Here is an 11,757-nt window from a genome sequence, read left to right as displayed (position 1 = left end):
TTCTCTGCTGGTGTTGCAGGTTCGATCATCCTTGGCCGTTCAAGAAAACCTGAGAAGTCCATCAGGGGAAAACTCAGAGAGTCAAGAGACAGAGGCAGAGACAGGGAGAGATTACAGTTTCGAAATAAATAGTATAATTATCAAGCTCTGCGAACGAACAGAATTTGAGATGGAGCTTTGGAGCGATTCTTTCACGTGCCGTGCAACTTTGCAAGTGACCATTGGCTCCGAATTAAAAACGTTTGCCGCGCTGGAGCATCTCTCTGAGGGAGGGCACTCCAGTTCATATTTATTTGAACATTAAACAAATCTTTAAGAAATAGCGCTGCGAGCAGGATTCGAACCTGCGCAGGAGAACCCCATTGGATTTCGAGTCCAACGCCTTAACCACTCGGCCATCGCAGCTGCGATAGAACAGACCAGCTACTGCTACCAAAAGATTGCAACCAGTGCAGAATTCGGTGCCACCCTTCGCCGATCGGCCATCAGACCATCCATCCAATCACTTTTTCTATTCCGATGTGCAGCAATGTAAAGTTGTACACTAACTACTTCATATCAACAATATTAGCCTCTCTTTACCACATTCGTTTTCAATGTGCGACTTGTAATGCCAAGTGAGATTTTTCAGAATTAATTGCTCTAAAGTTACATTGTTGTCTCCCTCGGCATCCGCAGATTATCCACTCCATCACAAGTATAACAGTGACTGCACTTCAAAAATACTTCATTGGTTGTAAAGCACTTTGGGACGTCTTGAGGTCGTGAAAAGCGCTTTATAAATACAAGACTTTCTTTCTTTTTTTAGTGGAATAAAATTACTGATGTTTTCACTGTGAGGACGAAGAGACATTAATGTGTAGACATTAGCTGCGAATTCATCATCTGGGTTAGATTTTTACTTTTCCTACCGTCTCAGTCATTCTATCTTCACCCTTCTCTGCTGGTGGCGCAGGTTCGATCAGCTATGGCCCTTCAAGGCTGCCTGAGAAGTCCATCAGGGGGAAAGACAGAGAGAGATAGAGAGATAAAAGTACAGAAAAAACCTAACATCAAGTTAGCAGAATTTAAGATGGAGATTGGGAATCATCGAAGCGTCACTGCACAGATGGAGGCCATTCGGCCCATCGAGCCTGTGCCGGCTCTCTTTAAGTGCAATCCAGATCGTCCCATTCCCCCGTTTTTTCCACGTATACCTGCAAATATTTTCCCTTCAAATACTTATCCAATTCCTTTTAGAAACCACGATTAATTCTGCTTCCACCGCCCTTTCAGCCGATGCATTCCACATTATATCTACTCGCTAGTTTAAGAAGTTTTTCCTCATATCGCCTATGGTTCTTTTGTCAACCACCGTAAATCTGCGTCCTCTGGTTCTCGACCCTTCCGCCAACGGGAGCAGTTTCTCTTTATTTACTTTATCTAAACCCGTCATGATTTTGAACACTTCTATCAAATCTCCACTCAACCTTCTCTGCTCTAAGGGAACAACAACAGCTTCTCCAGTCTACCCACGTAACTGAAGACCTCATCCCTGGAATCATTCCAGTAAATGTTTCTCCACCCTCTCTGATGCCTTCACATCCTTTATAAAGTGTGGTGCCCAGTTTTGGACAGTTGTGGAATATTGTGAAGTTCCCTTCACATATCTTGATATTTTGCAAGAGACCACTGGGCTCCCAATTAAAAGGATCTGCCTCGGTGGAGTATCTCACTGAGGGAAGGAATTGCAGCCCGTTATCTCCAGATCATATTTATTTGAGCATTGAACAAAACTTTACACAATAGCGCCGATAGCACGATTCCAACTTCTGCCGGAATACCCCATTGGGTTTCAGGCCTAACGTCTTAACCACTCGACTACCGCAGCTGCGAGAGCTTTTGATGCACTGCTGTAAATCGGAATGCACAGGGTACTCACAGGAGATTTGTGAGACTATATGTTCTTTCAGACAGGTTTCCAACTGGACACATGCAGCCGCTTCCGTCGGACGTTGCTGTTTCACTGGTAGAATTCTCACCTGCCACCCGAGGAGATGGGGATTGATTCCCCACCGATTAAGGAGCATTTTCATTCTGCACCTATGAGATCGCCTGAAAAGGGATACATTCACATTCAGCTTCAATCTGCACACCACGTTGAGAAATTTTCCTTTCTCCATGTGGTGTTGCGTCGACAAACCCTCTGCATTCGAGCCACTAAACGTCAAACATGCTCTCGAATTAAGTCAATCCTGTATTCTGCAACGCTGAAAAGATGCGGAAAACAAATGAATGAATTTCCACTGAAAATAGTGACACAGGAGTGCTCGTCCGGGATTTTGAACCCCGGACCTCTCACATATCAATTAGTGAAACGCCCAAAGTGAAAACCATAATCCGAGACCAACGAGCCGTCAGTAACACAGCCGTGCAACCAGTCGAAAGTTTCCCTGATACCCACAACAGATCGCCTATCCTTTTAGACCGCTCTGTCCATCCAATCATCGAATCATAGAATGGTGACAGCACAGAAGGAAGTCAGTTCGGCCCATCCAGACCGTGCCATCTCTTTGTTATAACAATCCAGTTGGTCTCATTCCCCCGCTCTTTCCACGTGGCCCTACAATTTTTTCCCCTTCAAGTATTTATCCAATTCCTTTTTGATGGCCATGATTGATTCTGCTTCCACCGTTTGAGGCAGCACCTTCCAGATCATAACCAGTCGCTGCGTTAAAAAAGTTTTACTCATTTCGCTTTTGGTTTCTTTTGCCAATCACCTTAAAGCTGTGTCCTCTGGTTCTCAACCCTTCAGCCAAAGGGAGCAGCTTCTCATTATTTACTTCATCTAAATCCCTCATGATTTTGAACACTTCTGTCAAATATCCACTCAACCTTCTCTGCTCTAAGAACAATCCCAACTTCTCCAGTCTGTCCACATAATTGAAGTCCCTCATGCCTGGAACCATTCTAGTAAATCTTTTCTGCATGCTCTCTAAGGCCTTCACATCCTTCCGAAAATGCGGTGCCCAGAATTGGAACAATACTGTGGTTGTGGCCGAACCAGTGTTTTATCAGGTTCAAGATAATTTTCTTAATTTTGTACTCTATGCCTCTATTTATAAAGCCCAGGACCACGCTCTCAGCCTATCCTGCCACCTTCAAAGATGTGTGCACATATGCCCCTAGGACTCTCTATTCCCGCACCCCATTTAGAATTGTATCATTTAGTTTATATTGCCTCTCCTCATTCTTCCTGCCAAAATATATCACTTCGCACTTTTCTGCATTAAATTTTATCCATGATGTGGAGATGCCGGTGATGGACTGGGGTTGACAATTGTAAACAATTTTACAACACCAAGTTATAGTCCAGCAATTTTATTTGAAATTCACAAGCTTTCGGAGGATTCCTCCTTCCTCAGGTGAATGCTGTGGTCCACGAGGAAGGAGGAAGCCTCCGAAAGCTTGTGAATTTCAAATAAAATTGCTGGAATATAACTTGGTGTTGTAAAATTGTTGACAATTAAATTTTATCTGCCATGTGTCCGCCCATTCCACCAGCCCGTCTGTGTACTCTTGAAGACTATTATTATCCTCTTCACTGTTTACTACAATTCCTAGTTTTGTGTTATCTGAGAATTTTGAAATTGTTCCTGTATGGACAAGTCCAAATCATTAATATATATCAAAAAGCAGTGGTCCATTCCAGACCAATGGAACACAACACTGTCTACCTTCCTCCAGTCCGAAAAAAATCCGTTCACCACGACTGTCTGTTTCCTGTCATTTATCCAATTTAGTATCCATGCTTTTATTCCACGGGCTTCAATGTTGCTGACAAGCCTATTATGTGGCACTTTACTTCATCATCGAAAAACTCAATCAAGTTAGTTAAACACGATTTGCCTTTAACAAATTCGTGCTGGCTTTCCTTTATTAATCTACACTTGTCGAACTGGCTGTTATATGTACCCCGTATTTATCGTTTCCAAAATCTTACCTATCACAGAGGTTTAACTGACTGGCCTGTAGTTGCTGGGTTTAACCTTGCACACGTTTTAAAAAAGGGAGTAACATTTGAGATATTCCAGTCGACTGGCACCACCCCCATATCTACGGACGATTGGAGATTATGGCCAGCAACTCTGAAATTTTCACCCTTACTTCCCTCAGAAACCAAGGATGCATCCCATCCGGACCGTGTGACTTGCCCACTTTAAGTACAGCCAGCCTTTCTAGTACCTTTTCTTTATCAATTTTTATCCCATCCAGCATCTCCACGACCTCCTCTTTTACTGACTTTGGTAGCTTCTTCTTCCTTGGTGAAGACAGGTGCAAAGTACTCATTTAATACTTCAGCCTTGCCCTCTGCCTCCGTGCATGCATCTGCTTTTTTGGCCCCGAATCTTAATTTGGATTCCGATGTGGTGCAATGTCAAGTTGCACACTAACTATTTCAAGTCAACAATATTATCTACTCTTCATCAAATTCATTTATGGTGCATTTTCTTACAGTGAAAACACACATTGAAATCGGAGATATTGTATCGTCCCTTGGGGGTCATCGAACCACCAAATTTTGTTTTAAGAGCCCAACGTGCTCAATGATGGTGCCAGAGAAAAACATCACATTGCATGGTGAACAAAATTAATATTTCACCGAGCTCAAGCTTGCGGTTGCAGTGACCAATGAACGTTATTAAATTAATTAATGGAACTAATAAAAGACTATGAAAGTTGAATAATTGTTGAAACCGATAACTTTATGCTGCAGACTCACGGAAATACTAACATGGATAGTGAAACTTTAGATAAGTTTTTGTGCTTTGTATGCGATGAACTTTCACCGATTCTCACTTTCCAGACTGCATTTTAAGAGTTGGGTTTAAAATGTTGATAGTTTATGACACTTGGAATTTGGTACAGCCGTTGTTAAAGTTAAAAGCAAGGAACAATATTTGTCCCTTCTCTAAGCACAAGTTGACACTTGGAGGTTTATCCGAAGCAAGTTGTTCAAAACTATGTTTTTATGCGGTAAATGAAATAGAGCTTTTTCACGTAAAAGGCGAACATGATAAGCACTACACTACGGAAACCTCAGCACACGATTTTCGCAGTACCTCAGGGTCCTGCCCACTGGTTTAACAGCGGTGCAGTGTTTTAGGGGTGGGGTCTTCATTGTTCAGAACATAATTATTACCAGAATTAAATTTGTCGCATTAATGTGCTCCTTATCTGTTAATTTCGATTTACACCCTTGCCAGTTTTATGCAGAAACAAGTAACAATGTTTCAGGGATGTGGTGTGTTCAATGTTGGTGCAATAACCGTATTACGCAGTGTGAGAAGTAAAACACAGACCGCCCAACGCCTGCCCAAGCCGATGACGGTGAAAACAGCGCATAGTCGTTTAGCTCAGTTGGTTAGAGCGTGGTGCTAATACCGCTAAAGGTCGCGGGTTCGATCCTCGTATGAGCCATCAGTTGTTTATAACATTATTTTGGTAACTTTGAAAATCCAGATTTTACAAACAAGCAAATTCACGCAAAAAGTCAGAAGGAATAGTTTTTGGAGTAGCATTCATTACAATGTTTGATATATCTTTGCCTATGGGGCGGAGAAACACATCTTTCTTTTCATTCTTCATTTATCCTTCTTTTCTCACTCACCTTTCCGTGTCTCCATCTCTTTCCATCTGTCTCTTTTCTCTCTTTTTCCATCTCTCTATTTCTTTCCATTTCCGGCTCCCTTTTTCCGGGTATACTTACTGACAAACGTTACAATCTGTGTCACTCAGTATCCGGGTATGTTTACTGACACACATTACAATATGTGTCACTCAGTATCTGGGTATGTTTACTGACACACATTACAATATGTGTCACTCAGTATCTGGGTATGTTTACTTACACACATGACAACCTGTGTCACTCAGTATTCGGGTATGTTTATTGAAACACGTTGCAATCTGTGTCACTCAGTATCTGGGTATGTTTACTTACACACATGACAACCTGTGTCACTCAGTATCCGGGTATGTTTACTGAAACACATTACAACCTGTGTCACTCAGTATCCGGGTATGTTTACTGACACACATTACAACCTGTGTCACTCAGTATCCAGGTATGTTTACTGACACACGTTACAATCTGTGTCACTCAGTATCCGGGTATGTTTACTTGCATACATTACAATCTGTGTCACTCAGTATCTAACAATGTGAGGCAAAGAGTTTTATTCCCGCTGTGATATCTCTCTGTCGGTTTGCTGATAAACCTTTAAATCGGGGCTTGTTCCCTTTAATGGTCACAAGGAGTAACAAACAGAAAAAGCGTGTCTGGCCGCCCGAGATGTGGAAAAGGCATCAGTTTAGGAATCAAATGTTTCAAATAAAATGTTCACCCGGCACTGAGAGAGGCAAAAAACAGAGAAAAATGCCGAAAGAAATAAAGCTAAATAAAGATTGTATCAATATTTCTCAATCTTGATGCCTCTCTCATCCTTCCCGAAGCCTCCAGCGCCGGTTAAAATTTCATTGTAAGTTAATGCGAGATTCGATCCAAAGAACGAGAGCCAAACAACCAAATTTTGCTGAAATTCGGAATTAAAGCAGGGACTTTCAAATTTTCGCATTCTCAACTAAGCTATTTCGGCTCCATCCCAAGTTGGACTGTGTGGTGTTGCTTTGGAAAAAAAACATAAATCTGGTGCAATTGCCTCTCCCGCTCATTCCTTACCTCGGGGGAATGGGACCGACCAGATCTCGGAGCTCAGGTTATGTTAATGTTCTGCTGATGATATCTTAATGTTATCTTGTGTTTGGGCCACTTTGAACCAGGTTCATGGACACATTCTTCCATCATCCCGTCTCCCACATCGCGCCTCTCTCTCATTCATTCTTTCCTCCATTCAATCCATCAGGTAGCGGGAATAAGAGCTCACCCTCAAACCCCCTACACACAAACCGCCGGTCAAAAATTTACACTCTTTATCAACACAAAATGCTAATACACCAGGGGAGACTTCACAGTTATGGACACGGAGCGAAATACACCGAAGTGTTTATAAGCACAGAAACTGGACACACCAGGGGAGACCTCACAGTGTTGGACACGGAGTGAAAAACACTTTCGTTTTCATGAAAAGTTACAGAACATGTAATGTTTGTAAAATTCTCCATTCTTTTCCCGGCACTGGTGGGCTCTGAAGGGAGAGGTGGGCCCGAAGGCACTCTGATCCGCACTGATCCCGAGCTGCAGGTGAATTGAAATAAAGTTCAATCTGTAGCAGTGAGCGGTTGGAGAGAGATCAAGGTCCAGAATCAAAGAGGACATTTCTGATACTGCCCTTGAATCTAATTTATATCACATACTCCTTGAACTCTCTGCCGGGGGAATTTGGAACTGAGGATCGCTTGTGAAATCAGCCTAAAAATTATCACACAAACCACCCGAAGTTGTGCTCGAAACCACGAGCCTGACAATAGAAAACTCAGCACAGGCCTGGGCCTGAGCCTGGGCGTTTCCTGCTCTGTGGGGCTCAGTACCACTCCGGTGAGATCAGGAAACGTACCCCAGACCGGAAACTGTGATCTTCCTGTTTTGTGTGGAGCAGGTGAACTGCCTCTGCCCAGCGTGACTGTCCATGAGTTTCCAGCTATGATGGGTAATTGAATCCCTTCCCACAGTCCCCACATTTCCACGGTTTCTCCGTGGTCCGGGTGTCCTTGTGTCTCTCCAGGTTGGACGATCAGTTGAAGCCTCGTCCACACACAGAACACGTGTACGGTTTCTCCCCGCTGTGAATGGTGCGGTGTTTTTTCAGGCTGTGTCACTGGTGAAAGCTCTTTTCACAGTCAGTGCACTGGAACACTCTCACTCGGGTGTGTGTGTCTCGGTGTTTTTCCAGTCACACTGATGTTTGAAAACTTCTCCCACAGAAAGAAAAGACAAACATTTCTCCTTCCACATTCAAAGGTCGATGATATTCAGGTCCTGGTGAATCGAGTGACTCTGTCAGATCTTGACGTGATCTTTGGTTTGAATTTCCCGTCTGCAAATCCTCCCCTTCTAATACCCTGTAAAAGTTCACAAAAGTCATCACTCTAAATACAGGATCGAAATTTGGAACAGACAATTCTAGTTTCTATGGAACTTTCTATCCTCTCTTTTCCGCCAAAGCCGTTAATCTCCCATCCCACACACTCTCCCTCCGCCCTGTGCTGAAATCCAAACCCATCCCACCATCTCCAATATTTCGTACCTCCACTCCCAGTTTTCTCCCTCCCTCTCCTCTGATTGGATTCAGTTCTACACCCATTATGGGCAGAGTGAGAACAAAATAAATGAGGCAATGATTTTCTCTCGCGGTCACTGGGACCCTGAAGCCCCGCCCACTCTGTGTTCCTGGTCACTGGGACCCTGAAGCCCCGCCCACTCTTTGTTACCGGTCACTGGGACACTGAAACCCCGCCCACTCGTTGTTCCTGAGCCAAGATGGCCGCGCATGCGCCAAGATTCTAACATGACTTCCGCTCGCAAGATGGCGGCCAGTCACATTGATTTTCGGATGGCTGCTGGTCGGGCCTGTCACCGAGGTGCAAACACTGGGCCTGTGAACTCGTATTTGTGGCCTCAAGACGCCATCAGGTGCTTGTGACGCTTCTCCGCCTACCCACAGGTCCAAATACTCCCCCGTCTTCTCCCGGCCCCCGACACGCCTGTTCCTCCTCAGTCCTTCGCCACCACTCGCACTGCGCATGCTCAGAGCACGGCCCGGTCCTGGCATCGCGCACTGGTCTCCTGTAGTCATTGATAGGGCACATTCTGAGGCGCGGGGGATTGTGGGGAAATGCCCCGCCATTGAAAGCCGGAATTGGTGAACAGAAAATTAATTATTGTCATCCCATCGAGGTTGGTGCCAGGGAGGCAACAAACATAATAAATAAATAAATTATACAGAAACATGAGTGCTCAGGCCTTCCCCATGGTGCGTAGTAAACTGACCACTACTTTTCCGTTAGTAAGCCGCAACTCAGGCCCGACCCTCCCAGTCTGGTTTAATTGCTAAATGTTCTCGAACTCGAATTCAGACCTGTCATTCTCAGGGAAACTGACGAGGTCTCATTTTTTCTGTGCCGTACCCGCGAGCCAGTTAATGGCTTTAATAAGCTGGCAACAATTTTTTGCAAAGGTGGAAAGAGGAGAAAAATTACATGAGCGATGCCTCAATTCACAAGGGACCGCGAACACTGTGACACCAAATCGAGGGCAACTTACACGGGACACCAAATCCGGGAACAACTTACACTGACACACCAAATCCAGGGACCACTTACACTGGGACACCAAATCCAGGGACCACTTACACTGGGACACCAAATCGACGAAACACTTGCACTGAGACACCAAATCCAAGGACACGTCGACAGGGATACCAAATATAGGGACCACTTACACAGAGACACCAAATCCAGGGACCACTTACATTGGTACACCAAATACAGGGATCAGGTGCTCAGAGACGCCAAATCCAGCGACCACTGATATGGTGACATCCTTTTTGCACCTTCTCCAGTATCTCTATATCCTTCATATAATATGGAGACCAGAACTGTTCACAGTACTCCAAATGTAGTCTAATCAAGGTTCTATACATGTTTAACATAGCTTTCCAATTCTATCCCTCTAGAAATGAACCCCAGTGCTTGGTTTGCTTTTTTATGGCCTTTTTAACCTGCATCACTAATTTTAGTGATTTGTGTATCTGTGTCCCAAGATCCCTCTACTCCTCCACCCCACATAGACTCTTATTGTCCAAGCATTATGAGGCCTCCTTGTTCTTGCTACCAAAATGCTCCACTTCATCCTCATCTTTATTAAAATTAATTTGCCAATTACACCCCCATTCTGCAAGTTTATTAATGTCTTCTTGTATATTCTTGTAGTATTCATCAGTATCAGCTATACCCCGCCCCAAACTGGTGTCATCCGTAAATTTTGAAATTGCACATCCAATTCCCGAGTCCAAATCGTTTATATAAATTGTGAACAGTGGTCCAAGCACCGATCATTGTGGAACACCACTTTCCACCTTTTACCAGTCTGAGTAGCGACCCTTAACCCCGACTTTCTGCTTTAGTGCAATGATCAAGAGAAACTTCTTCAGACAGGGAGTTGTGAAACTGTGGAATTCACTTCCAAAGTTCTGTAATGACAAGTGGCCTCATGTTTTTATCCAAGACATCACACAGCCAACTCATTTACTCCAAATATTGATGCAATGGTTCAAGCTAAGAGATGCCAGGTATCGGGAGCAGCAGTAGCAATAAATAAAATCTAAACTTAAGTCAGTACCAATATAGTTCATCTTCATCTATTTCTAGTTTAATAACTTTTGCTGAATGTGGCCCAGGCCAAGTGCCATGATATCGGATCAGGCTCATAATCGATAATGAGTTTGACAAGTCTGAAATAGAAAATGTGAAGCGGATTACCCTCATCCACTAACCCAGCAAATTCTTCAAAAAACTCAAGCAAGTTTGTAAGACACGACCTTGTTTTCCGGAAGCCCCGTTGAGTATCTCTAATGGCCCCTTCTCTTTCCCCGTGGTCATAAACAGCATCGCTTAGGATCCCTTCAAGCATCTTCCCTCTGATCGATGTCACACTGATGGGCCCGTCATCGCCTGGCTCTGATTTGTCCCCTTGAATGAAAATGGGAACTACGTGAGCTACCTTCCAATCTCAGGCGACAATCCCTGACTCTATTGAGCTGTTGAAGATACAGGCAAGGGGCTCACAGACCACCCGTCCCATCTCTTTAAACACCCGGGGGTGGATATCATCTGGACCTGGAGCACATTCTATTTTGAGATTTCGTATTTTATCCAAGATGACATCACTTTCTATTTTAATATTTATGATGTTATTGTCGACAGCGCATCCCACAGCTGGAATCTGAGCATCAATCACAGGAGTGGAGGCTGATGAGAAATAATCATTTAACAGCTCTGCCATAGTCCGGGAATCTGACCTGAACTGCCTTTCAGTGGACCTAAACTATCTTTAATGGTCTTCTGACTCCCGACGCAGCTGAAAAGGCGTTTGCTTTTATTCCCACAATTGTGCACCATCTTCTTTTCCAATGATCTCGGAGCTTCTCTAATGGCTGATTTTGACCCCCTCGATTGTGGGTGATATTTGACACTATCCTCCTGTAAACTGAATTCATCCTGATCTGACCTGAGTTAAATGTAAGACAGTTCGGGGAGTCAGGAATCATTCACACTGAGACCTAAACTAACAGATAAAACCCCAGACGGTTCCTTCGTAAGGTTTCCTCTGGTTCCTCGGCATATATTTGTCAGGATGCAAAAACCCAGCTTTCTTACAGTCCACTCCTGGAGGTCCCATCCTCTGAGCCTACAACCTTCAGCAGTGTCAGTGGTGGAGTTCACAAATGAACTGAAACCCTTCGGAATGCGAAAACAATTTTGCGTTTCCAAAATAAAAGGACTGACATTTATTGTGGAAACAGTCTGGTGTCGCTCACTGCAGAAACATCCATGTCAGAGTGAAGCGGCTCTCCTGCAATCTTTCGACCTTGTCTGTCAAGAAGAATTCTGATTTCCGTGAAGGCAATCTCAGGTTAAATGGTGGAAGATTGGCCGTGCTCAGCTGGCCATCGAAACCGTGCATTTTTTTGCAGACAAAACATATATTTGAAACCAGGAAATACGAGACCATGAAACTTAAGGTAAAATTTTCCCGAC

The 11,757-nt window shown here is 44.0% G+C and overlaps 1 non-coding gene across 1 annotated transcript; it reads right to left on the bottom strand.

Moving 5' to 3' along the window:
- Positions 1-323: 323 nt before the first annotated feature.
- Positions 324-405, bottom strand: trnas-cga (transfer RNA serine (anticodon CGA)). Its single transcript has one exon. It is a non-coding gene; the product is annotated as a tRNA-Ser (tRNA).
- Between the last annotated feature and the right edge of the window lie 11,352 nt (positions 406-11,757).

Source organism: Heptranchias perlo, chromosome 20 (assembly GCF_035084215.1).
Source record: "Heptranchias perlo isolate sHepPer1 chromosome 20, sHepPer1.hap1, whole genome shotgun sequence".
Lineage (NCBI taxonomy): Eukaryota > Metazoa > Chordata > Chondrichthyes > Hexanchiformes > Hexanchidae > Heptranchias > Heptranchias perlo.
Note: the sequence above shows the minus strand (reverse complement) of the source record. Positions and strands in the feature narration are given on the sequence as shown.